Source organism: Chelon labrosus, assembly GCF_963514085.1.
Source record: "Chelon labrosus genome assembly, chromosome: 23".
NCBI lineage: Eukaryota > Metazoa > Chordata > Actinopteri > Mugiliformes > Mugilidae > Chelon > Chelon labrosus.
In genome coordinates, this window is record NC_140356.1 from 6,045,313 (window position 1) to 6,061,398 (window position 16,086).

At 42.2% G+C, this 16,086-nt stretch overlaps 1 protein-coding gene across 1 annotated transcript in view; it reads right to left on the bottom strand.

The window, feature by feature from the left end:
* The window catches only part of syn3 (synapsin III), a 96,882-nt gene that overhangs the window by 22,617 nt on the left and 58,179 nt on the right, over positions 1–16,086 (bottom strand). The gene's annotated exons all lie outside the window — the stretch shown is intronic.

Genomic DNA, 16,086 nt, shown 5'->3' on the forward strand with positions numbered 1-16,086 from the left:
TCTGGGCCAAAAACTTGCACTTGAACACATCACAAAGACTACAGCCAATGGCCAGCTGGGTCACACATTCTGCACCTGTGTGAAAGGAAATAAGTAAATACTAACAGTCCGTCTTCCTCATTCGAATGGTAAAAAGAAGAAGAGCAATAATTAGCTTGAAGGCCACACAGTTAAGAAGCACTATGAACCGCCGTTGACTATTTTCGTCACTTACATTCCTTTTTCTCCTGCACTGGTTCTCTAATCTGAACAGCCAGTCAGAGGAATCTCTCTCACTGATTTATTTCACTACTGACTGAGCATGCTGCATTAACAGGGAAGCTGACTAGGGGCAATGGCGCGGGACACACTGTAAAATGGACAACCATCACGGCCTTTGCGAAAGATGTAACGACTCTGAGACTTTTGCAAAAGATCAAACTCATTCATTCATTCATCTTCTGTGACCGCTTGTTCCTGTTCAGGGTCTTCTGGAGCCTATTCCAGCTGTCATCGGGCGAGAGGTGGGGTACACCCTGGACAGGTCTCCAGTCTATCGCAGGGCTAACACAGAGAGACAGACCATTCACACTCACATTCACACCTACGGCCAGTTTAGAATCATCAACCAACCTAACCAGCATGTCTTTGGATGGTGGGAGGAAGCCGGAGTACCTGGAGAGAACCCACGCAGACACAGGGAGAACATGCAAACTCCACACAGAGAGGCCCAGTCGGCCCATGGATTCATACCCGGGACCTTCTCGCTGTGAGGCATCAGTGCTAATCACCTTACCACCACACATCAAACTATTCATTTAATTTGTAGTAAATCGTTAATTATTATTGAAACTATTGTGCTTTATTTGGTATAAATTATATCCAATAGTATCCTTGTTGCAGCTTTAGGTTTCTTTCATTTTTTTAAAAAAAGCTACAAACATAGAGGTGATCTTAATTTGTGTCTAAGACAAACCAAAACGACCACAAAACCCGGACAGGCTAAAACCATCTGAATGGAAACCTCCAAACCCAATTTTACCCATGTTCCCAAACTAAGAGTGACGTAAACATGACACATACAGTAGTTCCTGGATGCGCCCCCGTAAAAGCTATTTATTTGTCACAGTAACCCCCTGGGCCAACATCCGCCCAAAACTACAACAGATGCCCCGTATGGGTACATAGTAGGGGTAGTCTAATGTGGCATGGTAATTATTGTTGTGGAATTTGAGCTCATCTGGCTTCCATTAGGGTCCATCCTGGTGTATGAACGAGGCAGCTGTCTGGGAAACACACAACTTAGGGCTGAGGATGGAAGTTTCCAGGGCGGACACACTGAGGTGCTGACGGAGATGGTCGGCGGTGTCCTCTGGTGGTTAAGCCACCTGCTTTGTCACTGCAGCCTGTTTGGTGTTTGGGAAGTGGGGAAATGGACAGTGTCTTGCTGTTTCTGTCGATACTTGGGTAAAAGTTGTTTTGTTCAGATTTTTTTTTTATAAACATTCGTTTATATAAAAAGATTCTTCTACTTGACAATCTACCACTTCGTAATCTAATTACAATGATTTGATTGAGAGGAAGTCCCTAAAAGCATGAAAAAAAGATCTGAACTTGTATTTAGACTAGAAAACCAGAGTCTACCCTCAACTGAATCAGTGTCAGATCACAAAGCAGCTCTTTAATGCTAAACGTGTAATCAAATTCAAGTATGTGTTGTGGAAGTTTCCTTGACTGTCTGCATCTCATTCTGGAAGTTTCTATGAAATACAGATTGTCAAAAATCATAATAAAACTTGACAATGTGCAAACAGGATCCAAAGCAATGCGTAACAAAGGGGTAAATGGTATTTATCAAATGCTAGCAAACTAGCAAGTGTTAGCACGCTAACATGCTAAAATGAAACGGTGAACATTTGGCGTGGGTTTTGATTCCTGCTCAGATATCTGATTTTATCTGTTGCAACACCACAACAATAAACTGAAGTATTTAAAGTTTTATTACTTTTAAGTATTATTTTAAATACTTGTCTGATGAGTTCCTATCTATTGCTGAATGAGGTAGGCCCATGGCTTATTCATTAAAGTATTTAAATATTGAGATATTTGCAATATTACAAACTGGGTGTCTGTGCTGGCATTCATTAATAAACACTGTGTTCATTTACTGCTTATGCAATCTCTGTAAACAGATACCTGGATATAAATGCAGAATGCTAGTCTGGCATTAGCAGACTCAGTTCTTATCTTAACTCAAGAATGTGAGTTTGGATTTCATTATGGAGCGTGTTTTAACTAATACAGAGAAAGAAATACCATTGCACGTGATTGGATAGTCCTGCAACCAATCAGAGCTATTTTGTTGTGAACAAACTCAACTCCATGGCGCTCAGATGACGTGTATGGCTACGTTGCTGGTACTTTTCTATCACCGCATAAAGCCCGCTCAAAGGATTTGATGGACCTGGCAGATCTTTTCTGGAGCACAATTAGTTCCCAACAGAAGGGTTCCAGACTCACTTTCTGGCAGATAGTGTAGCTTCCGGGCTAGCAGAACGCTAAACTGTCACCAGCTGCCGAGCGAAGTGATAATACGAACATTTCCTGCTGAAGCAGCTTTACATTAAAAGCATCGACAAACATGATGACTTGGTATAAAGTAGTTGCAGGAAATGAAATGTGTTTGAGTTGTGTCTGAGCTATTAGATGAAGAGCTGTAGGCAACAGGCCCAACACCAAAATGACGGAAACAGGCCAGATGTACTGTAGTTTGTTTTTCTGCCTCAAGAATTCTGTGACCCAAACAACATTTGTTACCAGCAGTAAGTGTCACTACATGAACCTGGACAACGAGGACTGGGGCAGTTTTCAATCTTCCTCTTTTTCCTGTCATTCTCCAGTTTATCTATTGATTGTTACAACCTCCTGTAATCCTGAGCCACTGCTTTAACTTTATTCCCCGCAATCTTTTCAATTGACCCTGTTGAACAGAACTATGGTTGGCTGTGCATGTACTGTACATCTTATGGTCTTTACATGCTCAGAGCACTAGTCCTTGTAACTTGTAATTATATTTTTGCAGAGGCACATATTAGCTACACTGGAAAAGAGCGTAGACTCCCATAGCTATGCCAAAACTCCTTAAAGCACATCTAGAAATGCCACTTTATCCAGTCTTCGAGAATATAAAACTACTCTTATGAGAGAGCCACTTGTGATTTCTCTGTGATCTCACAGGTGGTTGATATTACAGATGGGTAACCAATATGTTTTAATAACAGAACACAGTCACTACTTGAGTCCAGTCCATTCATTTTAAATAAACACGGATTTGTTTGAAAGTCTGTGTTGAGTACATGTCCAGACTAGACGAAAGAGTAGCTCTTGAAGTCCAGCTTCTCTGCGGTTGCGCTGTAATAGGGACCAGGACAGGCCTTATTAGTGATAATCAATTCACTAACCTACATTCCTGCCTCTGAAGAAAAAAAAAGGACAGACGGGCCTCGGGCGAACCAACCCTGCAGAAACCATCAAGTCTGTGCCACATTCCTCTCTGTCTAAGAGGGAAAGGGATGTTTCTTTCCCATTTTCCAGGGGCTTGTGCAGTATTAGGTCTCGGAAAAGGCTGAGCAGAAATGAGGTGCGCAGGATTCCCGGTCCTGTGATGCGTGGAGAGAATGGAATCATTTGGTCAGTGCTTTCAGCTCTAGTGCTGTTGGCGAAAACAGTCATAGAGCCAAACCTGCACCTGTGAGCAACGTGAATGACACATAAGTCTGCTAAAACACTAAATGTTGACTTGTGACGAAGAATGCATTTTTTGAGACACTTTTCATTTTCCTGTCCTGGTGACTGCACATACCGAAAGTCAAAAGTCAGTGTGACACACAGGGCTGCGCTGTTTACAATACTTATTTAATCCGACTGAAAGGATTCTGATTACAGGCTCCAACTTAACTGTTTACATGGACGCTAATTTATGTTTTTACATAAACCAAAACATTAGTAAGAATACAACTTTTTTCTTAAAGCTACTGGTAATATCAGGAGTTTACTGACATTCAATAGAAGTATATTGTCAAAGATGGACCTGTGTTTTAGCGGCTCTGCCTACACTAATTCTAGCTTCGATTGACTTTTCAAACGTTAGACTGAGGTGCTACCGCCTTGTTTTTGTCCCTTGCCAGTTCATAATATCTTCTGACGTTTAAGCCTTGTGGGACAAACATGCCCAGAAAGAAATTATTTATTCCACCCGGAGAGAAACGATCGGATCAAGAGCTATTTTATGGTTGCTAGGTGATAATATTTCCCTTTGACATCAACCAAATCTGAACAATCTGTTCTGTTTGGGCTATCTGTCTCTTACATAGCCACTGAAAGATGTTCACATCGCTCTACCTTTCTCTGACCTTGTGATTTCTGAGAAAAAAGAAAAAAAAACAAAAACGCAGTCTCCTCCTTTAAGTAATTCCTTCCTTCGCACTATCCCGTTTCCAGAGAAAGTAGATGAAACGCAGGGAGCTGGACGTGCTAATCAAGCAGCTGCACTGTAACATTCAGGATGCAAAGCAGATGTTAGGTGTCTGGATTCGATGGAGAGCGCGGAGCGGCTTCAACTTAGCGGTTCGCCACAGTTTCACGCGGCGTTGTCGAGAAAATTACAGCTCGCCAAGGCATCAATTATATCTCTCAAATTTGGTATTGGGTTGTTTTCAAAGGCAGACACGGGCAGAGTGGGAATTTCAACAACCTGAGAACTCATCTAATTTACCTGTAAACCATGTCATCTAGGGCAGGCCTGCAGGCTCAGCGTGGGCCCGACTTCGTACACAGTGTTATGTCTGTCTGTATTACTAAATCTAAGCTAAATGCAAACCCATTCATCTGCAGAGGCTGTTAAGATAATCAGTTATAAAGAGTTATAAAGGCATTTAAGTATATCTGCAAAAGCTGAAATCTTACATGCACACTTTAGCTTCATTTCTCAACAAACTGTATGTACTGTATCGGCTTTCCCTTTGAGGTTTCGCAACATTATTTTGATAACAGCTTTTGAGGTCTTGTTTATACGCTGCCTGGTCAAAAAAAAAAAAAGAGTCGCCACCTGGATTTAACTAAGCAAATAGGTACGAGCCTCCTACTGGATAATTAATGCATGGGCAGCATGAAATCAAATCCAAAATAAAGATTGGACTCTGGAGCAATGGAAGAAGGTCATGTGGTCTGATGAGTCCAGATTTACCCTGTTCCAGAGTGATGGGGGCATCAGGGTAAGAAGAGAGGCAGATGAAGTGATGCACCCATCATGCCTAGTGTCTACTGTACAAGCCTGTGGGGGCAGTGCTATGATCTGGGGTTGCTGCAGTTGGTCAGGTCTAGGTTCAGCAACATTATGTGCCCAAAGAATGAGGTCAGCTGACTACCTGAATATACTGAATGACCAGGTTATTCCATCAATGGATTTTTTTCTTCCCTGATGACACGGGCATATTCCAAGATGACAATGCCAGGATTCATTGGACTCAAATTGTGAAAGAGTGGTTCAGGGAACATGAGATATCATGTTCCCTGATTGGCCACCACAGAGTCCAGACCTTAACCCCATTGAGAATCGTTGGGATGTGCTGGAGAAGGCTTTGCGCAGTGGTCAGACTCTCCCATCATCAATACAAGATCTTGGTGAAAAGTTAATACAACAGTGGATGGAAATCAATCTTATGATGTTGAGGAAGTTTATTGAAACAACGCCACAGTGAATGGGTGCTGTAATCAAAGCTAAAGGTGGTCCAACGAAATATTAAGAGTGTGTGACTTTTTTTTTTTGGCCTGGCAGTGTAAATTGTTCATAAGATAAATTTGTATACTGACATTTAGGCCTATCCTGATCTCTAAACTGAGAAAGGGTTGCTGTTTTGGATAAGGTCTCATTGGAATGATGTTTTAGATCTAAGATAAACGTATGAGGGGAGTAAAGTAGTGCAACAGCTGCAAAAACAGTAGTCCTGGAATTCTAAAAAAAAGCTCAATCAAATGTCCAAAAATGACTTAAGATGTATTAAAAAACATTTCCTGTGCTGTGTGTCCGATAAGATGCGGTAAATGACAGGACACATGAGGCAGCAGGAGTCAGCAACTTTTTTTTTTTTTGACAGCAGAGGAAGGAAAGGCGGTTTTCTGCAGAGTGCATACCGGGGGCCCAGCCCAAATGTCAGCACCACTACTGTTTTCAATTAAGACACGGTACACAGGGAGGAGAGAGGTGGAACATCAAGGAGGAAGATGTTTTGGAACAGCTGGACGTGGCAAAGCGAGGCTGTATTTATATAACGGCTGTGCAAGCTGCAGGAATGGGTGGTACTCTGTAATAAACTGCAGAAATATTAACAAATTAAGTGGAAATTTAATTAAACTTGAAAGCAATCCGGTCCTACAATCCTCTAAATATATTTATATCAGAAAATGTTAGGGAAGTAATAGTTCCCGTCTGGATTTGCTGGCTAGTGGCCATGATTGCCAGATAACTGACATAGTTTTTAGGACCTTGTACACAGATGGCTTGAACAGAACCACACAGCGCTGTCCATTTAATGTTTCTGTAGTGCAGTCTCTCGGTAAAAGACCAAGAAACTATGCAGGGTCACAGATACAATATGTGTGCCATCAGTCTAAATGGTCTATGACAAAGAGGCTGCAAGAAAATAGCTTTTTCCAAAAATATTTTTTTACAGACATGTAAAAATGTGTCATCGTTTCACTTTTTCTCCCAAAAGAAATACGCAGTTCCTTAAATGACCACTTGAGGCTGGCTCCAACAGTGAGTCAATCCCAATTGATCTCCATGTCAAAATGTCCAACTTTACAACAGAAACAAACATGCAATCAGGTACAAAAAAAAAAACAAAAACAGGATAACTCACCGGTTTAAATTGTATAAAGGCTTAAAGTTATGCATAATTTGGGCCATGGCCAATTTAAGTTAAAAGTCATGCTAGTTGAACATGGCTTAAATGTAACAATCAGTCAAACTGAGCGGAAATGTGTTAGGTGGAGATGTCGTCACTGCTGAGCTGAAAGCTAAGATCTGTGTTTGTTGTAGATGCTAGCTTTTTGCTTTAATGATAATGCCTAGATTTTACAGTTTTAAACTGCACAACAAAGAAAAAATATATAAGGAGCATAAGGTAATTTAATTTTATTTCTGGTTTCTAAGTAATAACCTTGCGACTCCTTGGGTTTGTCTTTTGATAAACTTACTTCAAGGAGGTAGACAAGATATCTTCTATCTTGTGAAATTTCCCAGTTTGGGATTAATAAAGTATCTATCTATCTATCTATCTTACAAAACAGAGACTGAAATGAACAATTCCAGGAGGGCCAAAAGGAACAAGCACACCAGAGAGTTGAGTGTTCATGGTATGACTAAGATAAGGGCTAAAGAACTTTGACATAGACACTATTATCCTGAGTTATCTAAACACCATTATGAATTTCTTAACAGCCTGAAAAAATAATTGCGTAATGCGACCGTGTTTCCATGCTGTTCATAAATGTTTATGTAAAGTCTCTTGTCTGGTTAATGGGGGATTCCAGCAGTAAAACTCAAAGTGGGATGGCTCACCTCCTCCTGTGGCTAGTACAGCAGATCATGGTCCGCTATGGACAACAAAACCTACACTCTCCCTGGGGGACAGCTCATCATTAGCCACAGAAAGAGTGAGCCATCCAAAAGATGAGCTTTTAGGTGGAAAACACCCAACAACAGTTTATCATTGCTCGAAACAAACAGTGGTCATGTACGTGGGATATTTCCAATGAATTGTATTTTCCTTTCTTCTGCAAATAAGATGCTATGCCCTTGTTCATTCATTAAGTAATGATGATATGTTAGCTGGTCATTGTCATGTCCAGATATACTTATACAGTCCTCCTTGTAGCTCTGTTTTGGTCTCCACCAACTCAAGCGAAGGAAATATTTAGCTTTTTAGCTGCTAAATGCCAACGTTATCTGTTCTAGGTATTGGGCAGTTTTTTTTATTGCTCTTTAAGAATGGGAGGATTCTGCAGAGACAGGAGATCTGTGGATTTGTTAATATGGCGACACCTTTTACGTAGACCATTAGTTATACAAGAATATTTATGAGCACAGCTTTAACAAAATTCACATCCACTGTAGAAAATGAAAGGCAGTCATTTCTCTTTTCATACAAGCCTAATCTATTCTGTATTTTACAGAGCTCAAAAATAACATGGCATGCTTAGCTTGAGGGGCAGAAAGTTGGTCTGGAACCTCTCCGTTGGGAACTGATTATGCTCCAGCAAAAACCAGTCAAACTGTTTTGGTGGACTTTAGTCACCCACGTCATTTGAGCATTACTGAATGGCTGGTTATACAACCATCCAGTTGCGTGCAGGGTTGTTTTGTGTGGTGGAAACACTCCCTATAATGAAATCCAAGAGTGTTACCAGACTCATATTCTGATAAGAATTAGCTCTGGCTACGTCAGGCTATGACGCACAGTAGATTGCTTGCATTAGGTGTTCATAAGGAAACCATCTGTCTCAGAGGATTGATTGGGTCACTTCTGTGTCAGTTTTTCACTATTCACAGAGATGAGGAAAGTATACTATTCTTAGAATAATAGCTCTTCTTAAAGCATAGGTTAGATGACTCATTCCTAAAAACAGTAACTCATCAATTGTCTCAGTTTCCTGTTAAACATTATGGGTAGTTACCCAAGCTCTGCAGTGGTTGTGGAATCAAACTTTACTTGCAGTGTGGAAAAACATAAGTGGCGAGGGGCGTCCTGACGATGTGATGTCATTTCTAAATTTAACCCTGTCTGAGACCCTCCGCCCTCCCAGTGTGTGACTACAACATCCTCTGGACCCCCATTGACACCCTTCACCTCTGACCTGCCGATGACTCACTCGACCATCTTCAACCCACTCTCTCCTCCTCCCACACACACCTTCCCGCTGCTGTTGGGGTTTTCTGGGAAACACTGGCTTTTTATGGTTTGCTGAGTGGAAGCAACTGGTGCTATTTACTGCACTGTTCTGCTAAACTATTCTCGAGGCTGGAGGCAGCTCACAGAAAACTAAATAATACTGTATTTGCACTTCATTTATTCTCAGAAGTAGTTCTGAAATGAGCATTTTGTTTGAACTTGGCTATGTATTATACAGTATATACTGTACTTTGTCCATATTCCCTGACTTACAGGATCATTAGGTATACTAGTGAAAACAAATGCATTCTACACTTCACTGTCGTAAGGAACAATGGGGTACAGAAGGGCTTGTACCTGCAGCAGTAGCAGCAACAAACAGCATGAACAACTGAGGAAATGCAAGTTTCTCATCACGTCATGTTGTAGCTCACAAATGTCATGTATGTTAAGTTGAACCGTAAATTCATATGTTATGTTGTGTCTCATGGTGCTGTAACCTGTGCACCTATGTTATGTCTCTTGACATGAAACAGCGGTGGAGAAAGTGGTGCACTAAATCCCCCTTAATGGCTGGTCTAATGTTCAGTTTATGTTGAAACAGTGTCAAAACGGTGGTAACTCAACTATATGATCATTTCGGAGGATGTAATTTGTGATCACATCCTGTTTCTATAGCAGTAATTAAATAAAACAAAACCTATCTGAAAAATTGACGCTTATTATATTAGCTACCTAAAATGACATAAATCATCCTCAAAAAAACATTGTTTGGCGTGTGATTCCACTAAATTTATCCACTAACATAGAGGGGGTGGAGCTTATGACCTATACTGCAGCCAGCCACCAGGGGGAGCTCTACTTGCATTGGCTTCACTCTTGAGGAGCTGTACTGCCATCCGTCTTTATACAGTCTATGCTTAACACCTGTGCACGTGATGATTTCAAGTTTCATTTCAATATTCACGTTACTTTTAGCTCAGTTTTGTTCTTCACCACTCTTCGTTGTTGACAAATTAACTATTCGATGTTGGGCAATGTGTGTATGTTTGATGTTGTCATAGCTTCTTCAAGTTATCCGACAGTATCCGCGAGCTGATCTTCTCGAGGAAGCCTTCACAAGGCACATGCACGGATGTACAGGGCTGTGACACGCGCTAACTCAACCCTCTCTCTGTGACCGCTCAACACTAGCTCACTGGTCGGGCGGATTTCTGAGACTGTGTAAGCAGGTAGAGTGGTTGATGTCTTTGCTGCTATTTAAGTTGTATATGCATATTAACTGTACAGTGTGTACTGTGTAGTTGTTTTTTTTCTACTGTGCTCAGCATCGGACCCAGTTTAGGCATTCCCTCAACCCTAAGGAATTCTTCAAAGCTCTTTCCATGCTGTCATATGCCCGTGTTTATGGTCAGGCCTGGTGTCTCATTGTCTCATGCCGTAATACAACGTAGTCATTTTGTGGGGTTTCCTGACCGCGCTCACACCAAATATGTACAGTATAGTACAGCAGGGGACCCTGCGTCTGAGCAGCGAGCGCTGTGGTCGCACTTGGCCCGACTGAGTAGGAAGTTACTGACCGTTCATCATATTTTATTGCAGGGGGAGTCCCATTGTGAGTGGGACCGTGGGTCAGGGCCATGTTTGTGTTTCCTACGCTGATGTCTTAACTGCGCATCGGATGACAGACATGCTAGAGTTAGAAACCGGCGAGCGTCTGCTGAAATGTTCAGCACATTGGACGGGTAATGAAAGCACCACCAGGCTCTGATACGTTTTCCTATTCAACTGGGAGGGCGGCGACAAGAACAGCCAACATCTCTAACTGACGGTTCTCTGAGCTTAGAGTTCATTTCCAGCAATTCACGCTCCAGTTTTTAGATGAAAGCGATGTTGACAGCAAACGGTGTCTAGTTGAATTCTCATAGCACATACTCATACTTCTTTGTAAGACATTCACAAAGGAGACGTCAGAGGTCATTTGCTGTACTTGCTTCTGTCAGGCTACTGTTTGGCAAGTGAATCATAGTCAAAGACAACATTTCCTTTTGACTTTTCCATTTAAAATGATCAGGTCGGGGCAAATATGCCGTAAAGAGGAATCAGCATTTAAAAAGTCGTGAAGAATATGGATGCATTTATTTATTTTGACATTCTCTTAAAGGGGAACTACTGTTTTTTTACAACCTGGACCTTATTTTTAGCATAAAATACAGTCGTTTACTCACCCATATAACTTTTGTATAATTTGTATTCCTTCGAGAGATAATTAGATCAGCCTATATCCATGTAGTGGGAGTGACTGGGGCACCGAAACGCAGCCTCAAAATAACATATTATCTGCCGCGAAACTCGTTCATTTCACCAATATTTTGTTATCGTACTATTCTGACCTGGACGGTCGCCTTGTTTATTTGTAATTTGCTACTGCTAGTTTTTTTGCAACATGGCTGAATATTTTTCCGATTCTGAGGTTGTGGACGAACCATAGCAGGCTGCGTTTCGGTGCCCCAGCCACTCCCACTATATGGATATACGCAGATCTAAATATCTCCCGAAGGAATACAAATCACACAAAAGTTATATGGGTGAGTAAACGACAGTATTGTATGCCAGAAATAAGGCCCAGGTTGTAAAAAAACAGTAGTTCCCCTTTAATGGCACATCCTGAGAACCAAATTCTTCCCAATAAAATGACTTCTTATTAATTTATTTGTTGAAACCTAAAGTACAAAAATGCAAAATAAAAACAAAGCTACACTTATTAACATTTTTATATTAACAAATAAATTAGTCACTCATAGTCAATCCGATGCATTTACTTTCAGGTCTGCAGTAAAAAGCTTTGGAGCATCTTTCATTGTATTGCCAGGACACTTGGTTTACTGTCACATACTGAGCATAAAATGAGTTGGTGGAGACCAAAAAAAGGGCTACAAAATACTAACATTGAAGGTGAATGCTGCTTTAAATTTAACGCCTTCACTATATAAGTATAGCTAAGCAAAGTTGTGACGATGCAAAATCTAAAGGTAATACTTGGGAAAGTCATTGCTGCTGTATTTTGTTCTCTTGTGTGCATTTATTAGAGTGGAACCATTGTCGTATGTGCACTAAGACTAGTCACAAAAGCCTTGAATGCAATGACAAAATGCAATCCCGTTTACTGGAAAATGCCCACCCTTTCAACATTAAAATGCTCCCTGTCGGATGTTTATAGTGTGGGTCGGTAAAAACACAGTGGATTTGCACTTGACTACAGGTGTTTCCTTTTAGTCAGAGCAGCCACCCAACAAGTTGGAGAGAGATCCATCGCCCAAACACGAGATCTCAAATCCTCCTCCAGTCCCGGGGACGAGTGTCAGCGCCCCGTGCGGCTAGGAAGCGTCCAATTCATGTTTATCTCCTGTGGCACGACTTCCACGACCCGTCCTCCTCTCATGGCGCAGGGCTTGCGGAGCAGGGGTCATCCTGTCCGTCTCGCTTAACTGGAATGGCATGTGGGCTGTGCAACAGGGCCCAGCGAGTCAGGGCTGGACACCCTCCCTCTGTGACCGTCGCTCCCGGCGGTGCTATCTTTCGACTCTTCCTGTGTCTCTTTGGCGGCATGTCAGTCGGATGAAAGGTATTTCCTCTGAGTCACTGCTCTGTTCTCTTTTGTCCACCAAGAATCACGCAGGGCTTAAAGACCTCCGCCGCACAATGCAGTTGTCTGCTCCCCCGGCGGCAGGCCAGCCTCAAAATAGGCCTTTTACTATAACTGGACTTTTTCAGATAAAACGCACTATTCTCTGCTTAATGCTTACAGTACACTGGCCTACTTTGACAGCATCATTTCCAGAGGGCTTTGTTTTTTTTTGTTTTTTTAATTGCATGACTGAAGTCGCAAGTGACAAGCTGTGAGAGACACATATAACCAGAATGTTCTGGAGACTCTTGGCCCATTTCTGACAGTAAAGTTAAAGTGGAGCATGCAGTTTTGCATAGATGTGGCCCGGGATTTTGTGCAGCAACAACATTCAAATCTAGTGAACTTGGCCTCAGATATCTGATTTCAACTGCCTTTACTGTTTGAACCATCCTGTGAGGACAGCTCAAGCCAAAAACACACATTGATCCCACACACATATGGTAAGCAGCTCTCCCTATTCAACCTCACTCTAAAAGGAAAATTCTCTTTCATAAACCCTTACACCTAATAAATCACTTTTTTATATTTGCTCCGAGAAGTGTTTTGATCTAAGGAGTTTTAGTTTACTTTATTTTGAAGCCACTTTCCATCAGACTGCCCCATAAACCTTCACGTTTGCGACTTCCTACTTTTTCAAAAATTTCCTGTTGACAAAAACCAGAGGGACGAGGTGAACTTGTTGCTTTCTGCGCAGATAGGGGAGAGCATAAACAGACTGGATTGCAAGAGGAAGGTGGCACAAGTTCAAGTTCATTTTTAGCTCTTTATCACGTGGAAGTCTGAGGACAACCCTGCGAAGACCAAACAAATGAAGAATGAACAACTGATTCCAGACACAGTGAAGTCACGGTGTTCGACAAGTGTCTGGAGTCACTGTAGTGGTTAGTAGAGGCTGTGTTCAGTGCGCTTTGAGCTAAATACTAAAGGCAGCCTGCTATTGTGCAGTGTACAATGGTAACAAGCAGATGTTTTTAGCATTAAACCAAGAGTACAACTGAGTCTGATGGCAATGTGCAGTACTTTTGCAGGTGACTGAGCATGGTGGCGGTGCTACATTCATTCATTTTTCTCAATAAGGGTTCTTGTGGACTTATTAATCATCACTTGCTGCCCAAGTACTGTACCATTTAAAAGCACACATATGACCAAGTGCAGTCCAAATACCCGGATGTGATCTTGCTCCCTATCGAGGATGCATTGGGAGGTAACTTGCGTGGACTTGGTAGAGCCAGGTATCCCAGAACGCATTTTGGAGGCATCATCAAGTACGCTGCTGTTCCGGTTCCTGAATGACCGTCTTCTGTCCTCCCGTCCTCCAGAGTCCATACTTCAGAATCACACCTGTCAAGTCTGAAGTTTGGGTACTTGGTATTGATGAACGCCCTAATGGTGTGTTCAAGCTACGACTCTGTCGGCAATTGCCTGCGAGCTTGTTGCTGAAGGTTGCAGTTGGGGTGTCACTCAAGCACGGGAGACTCAAATGTTAACTTTCATAGCAATTTAGCCAAAAATACTCCTCTTAACCAGAAATGTGGACCTCACGGTATTGCCGGAGCAGTTGCAGTGAGGGAAGGTTCAGCACAGACAAGTTTAGTACAATTCCCTCATATACACCCTATGATATATTTATGATTCAAGGCTTTTTGCTGAATCATATCGTAGCAAATGCTTTACAGACCAGTACCGGCCCATGACCCAGTGGTTGGCACCCCCTGTGCTAGAGGCTGTAGTTAGGATATACAGTATCACTGGATAACACCGCAATAATGTGAACCAATTGAACTACGTGTATTACGGCATGGTGTTTACTGGATGAGGGGAAACTTTAACCTGCTAATGTCACTAGACAAAGGATCACTCAAGTCATTGCACGTTGTTGTCTGGGTACCATGAATGTTTCTATTAAATTTGACCGTGAGTTGTTGATATAGGAATAGATTAGACTGACATTGCCTAGAGCCACACTGATAGCATGGACACAAATGTAAAAAGGCTTCATTGTTTCTGATATGTTTCTGCTCTTGTGAGTGTACTGGTCCATGTCGGGATGGACTTCTCTCTGTGTGATTCTGCTTCGATGGATTCTGGGCGACTAACACCAAGTTTGTTTCAGCTGTTGTACAGAGTGGCTAAAGGCCACAAGCAGTCACATACGGATTTTTTTTTTTTTTTTCAAAGCGGCCTTTGCAATAATTTACCTTATTAGGTTAGTTTCAGGTTGTTAACTTTGACATACTGGTAGGAATGCAGGGCTGTTTCACCTCTTCATGTGTGAGTGAAGTCATATGTAAATCACTCCCTTTCTCCACACGCCCAATGACTTCCTGCGAGCCTGGACCTTTCCTGTTTTCATCGCCTCTTTTGGTTGCAGAAAATCTAAATCCACAGGTCATGCATGCAGATCCACTGCCTCACAGAGGAATGTCACGAATATGTTGGCATCGACTTACGGCCGGGGGCTGAAATGATACAGGCGGCTGTTAATGTGCGCTGTAAGCCACTCAACCTGCTCCGGCCCTTCAGATGAGGCCGTAGCTCTGATTAGACTTGATGATGATGATGAATTTCCACAGATGGTTAACGTCCTCCTGTTCTTATCTGCTGGTCCAGAAATGCGTTGATGCATTACACATGAATGTACAGCTGAACAAACACTGGCTCACTTTCTGAGTATAAGTGAGAGGACAAACACACAGCGGACAATAAAGCTCTTGAGGCCTGAGTCATGGACGAAGGATGGAACGGAAACTCATCGCGCTTCCTGTGAATTATTTCAGTCAAACAATACATCTTGTTTGTTGTACTGCTACCGCAAGTTGATCTTTCCATCAGTACTTGCAAGCTGCCGTTAAAAAACTTTTTCTCAACTTTTTTTTTTTTTTTTTGAAATTCACTTTAAAAGACAAATTTGAAGCGCGAGCCTATCAGTGGCACGCTGAGTCCAAAATAAAAGTCTCTATCTCTGCCGTGCAGCTCCTTTAAACTGAGATAACTGCTAATGAAGGCGCATTAAGAGTCAGAGTTACCCGGCCTGATTATTTCTGACTTGCTTATATAACCGAGAGTAGCTCAACTCCTAACATAGCTCCCTCAGTCTCTCAGCAGATAAGCCTCTGCGGCGATAACGCAGCTCCTCTCAGGTCTGGGAAGGCAGGCAGGCAGGCACGGAGGAGTGAAAGAAGGCTAATGTGACTGGCTAACTGTGCCTCACAAGTAACATCAATGAAGCCCTTTCACAATAAAATGCCCACGTTAGCCATGGCGGCCGCAGGTACATTTTAGGTCCACTGGTCCGCCTCTGATTGCTGGATTGCTGCGGACTGTATTTGGTTGTTTTTAATGAAGGGGGCGTCAGGGAGGTGGGCAGGATGACTAAGTGAGACTCCACGGGTGAGAAACGAGCAGAAAGAGAAATGCTTTCAGCTAAATAAAAGACGTGCGTTCAGAATTCAACACGTCACAATT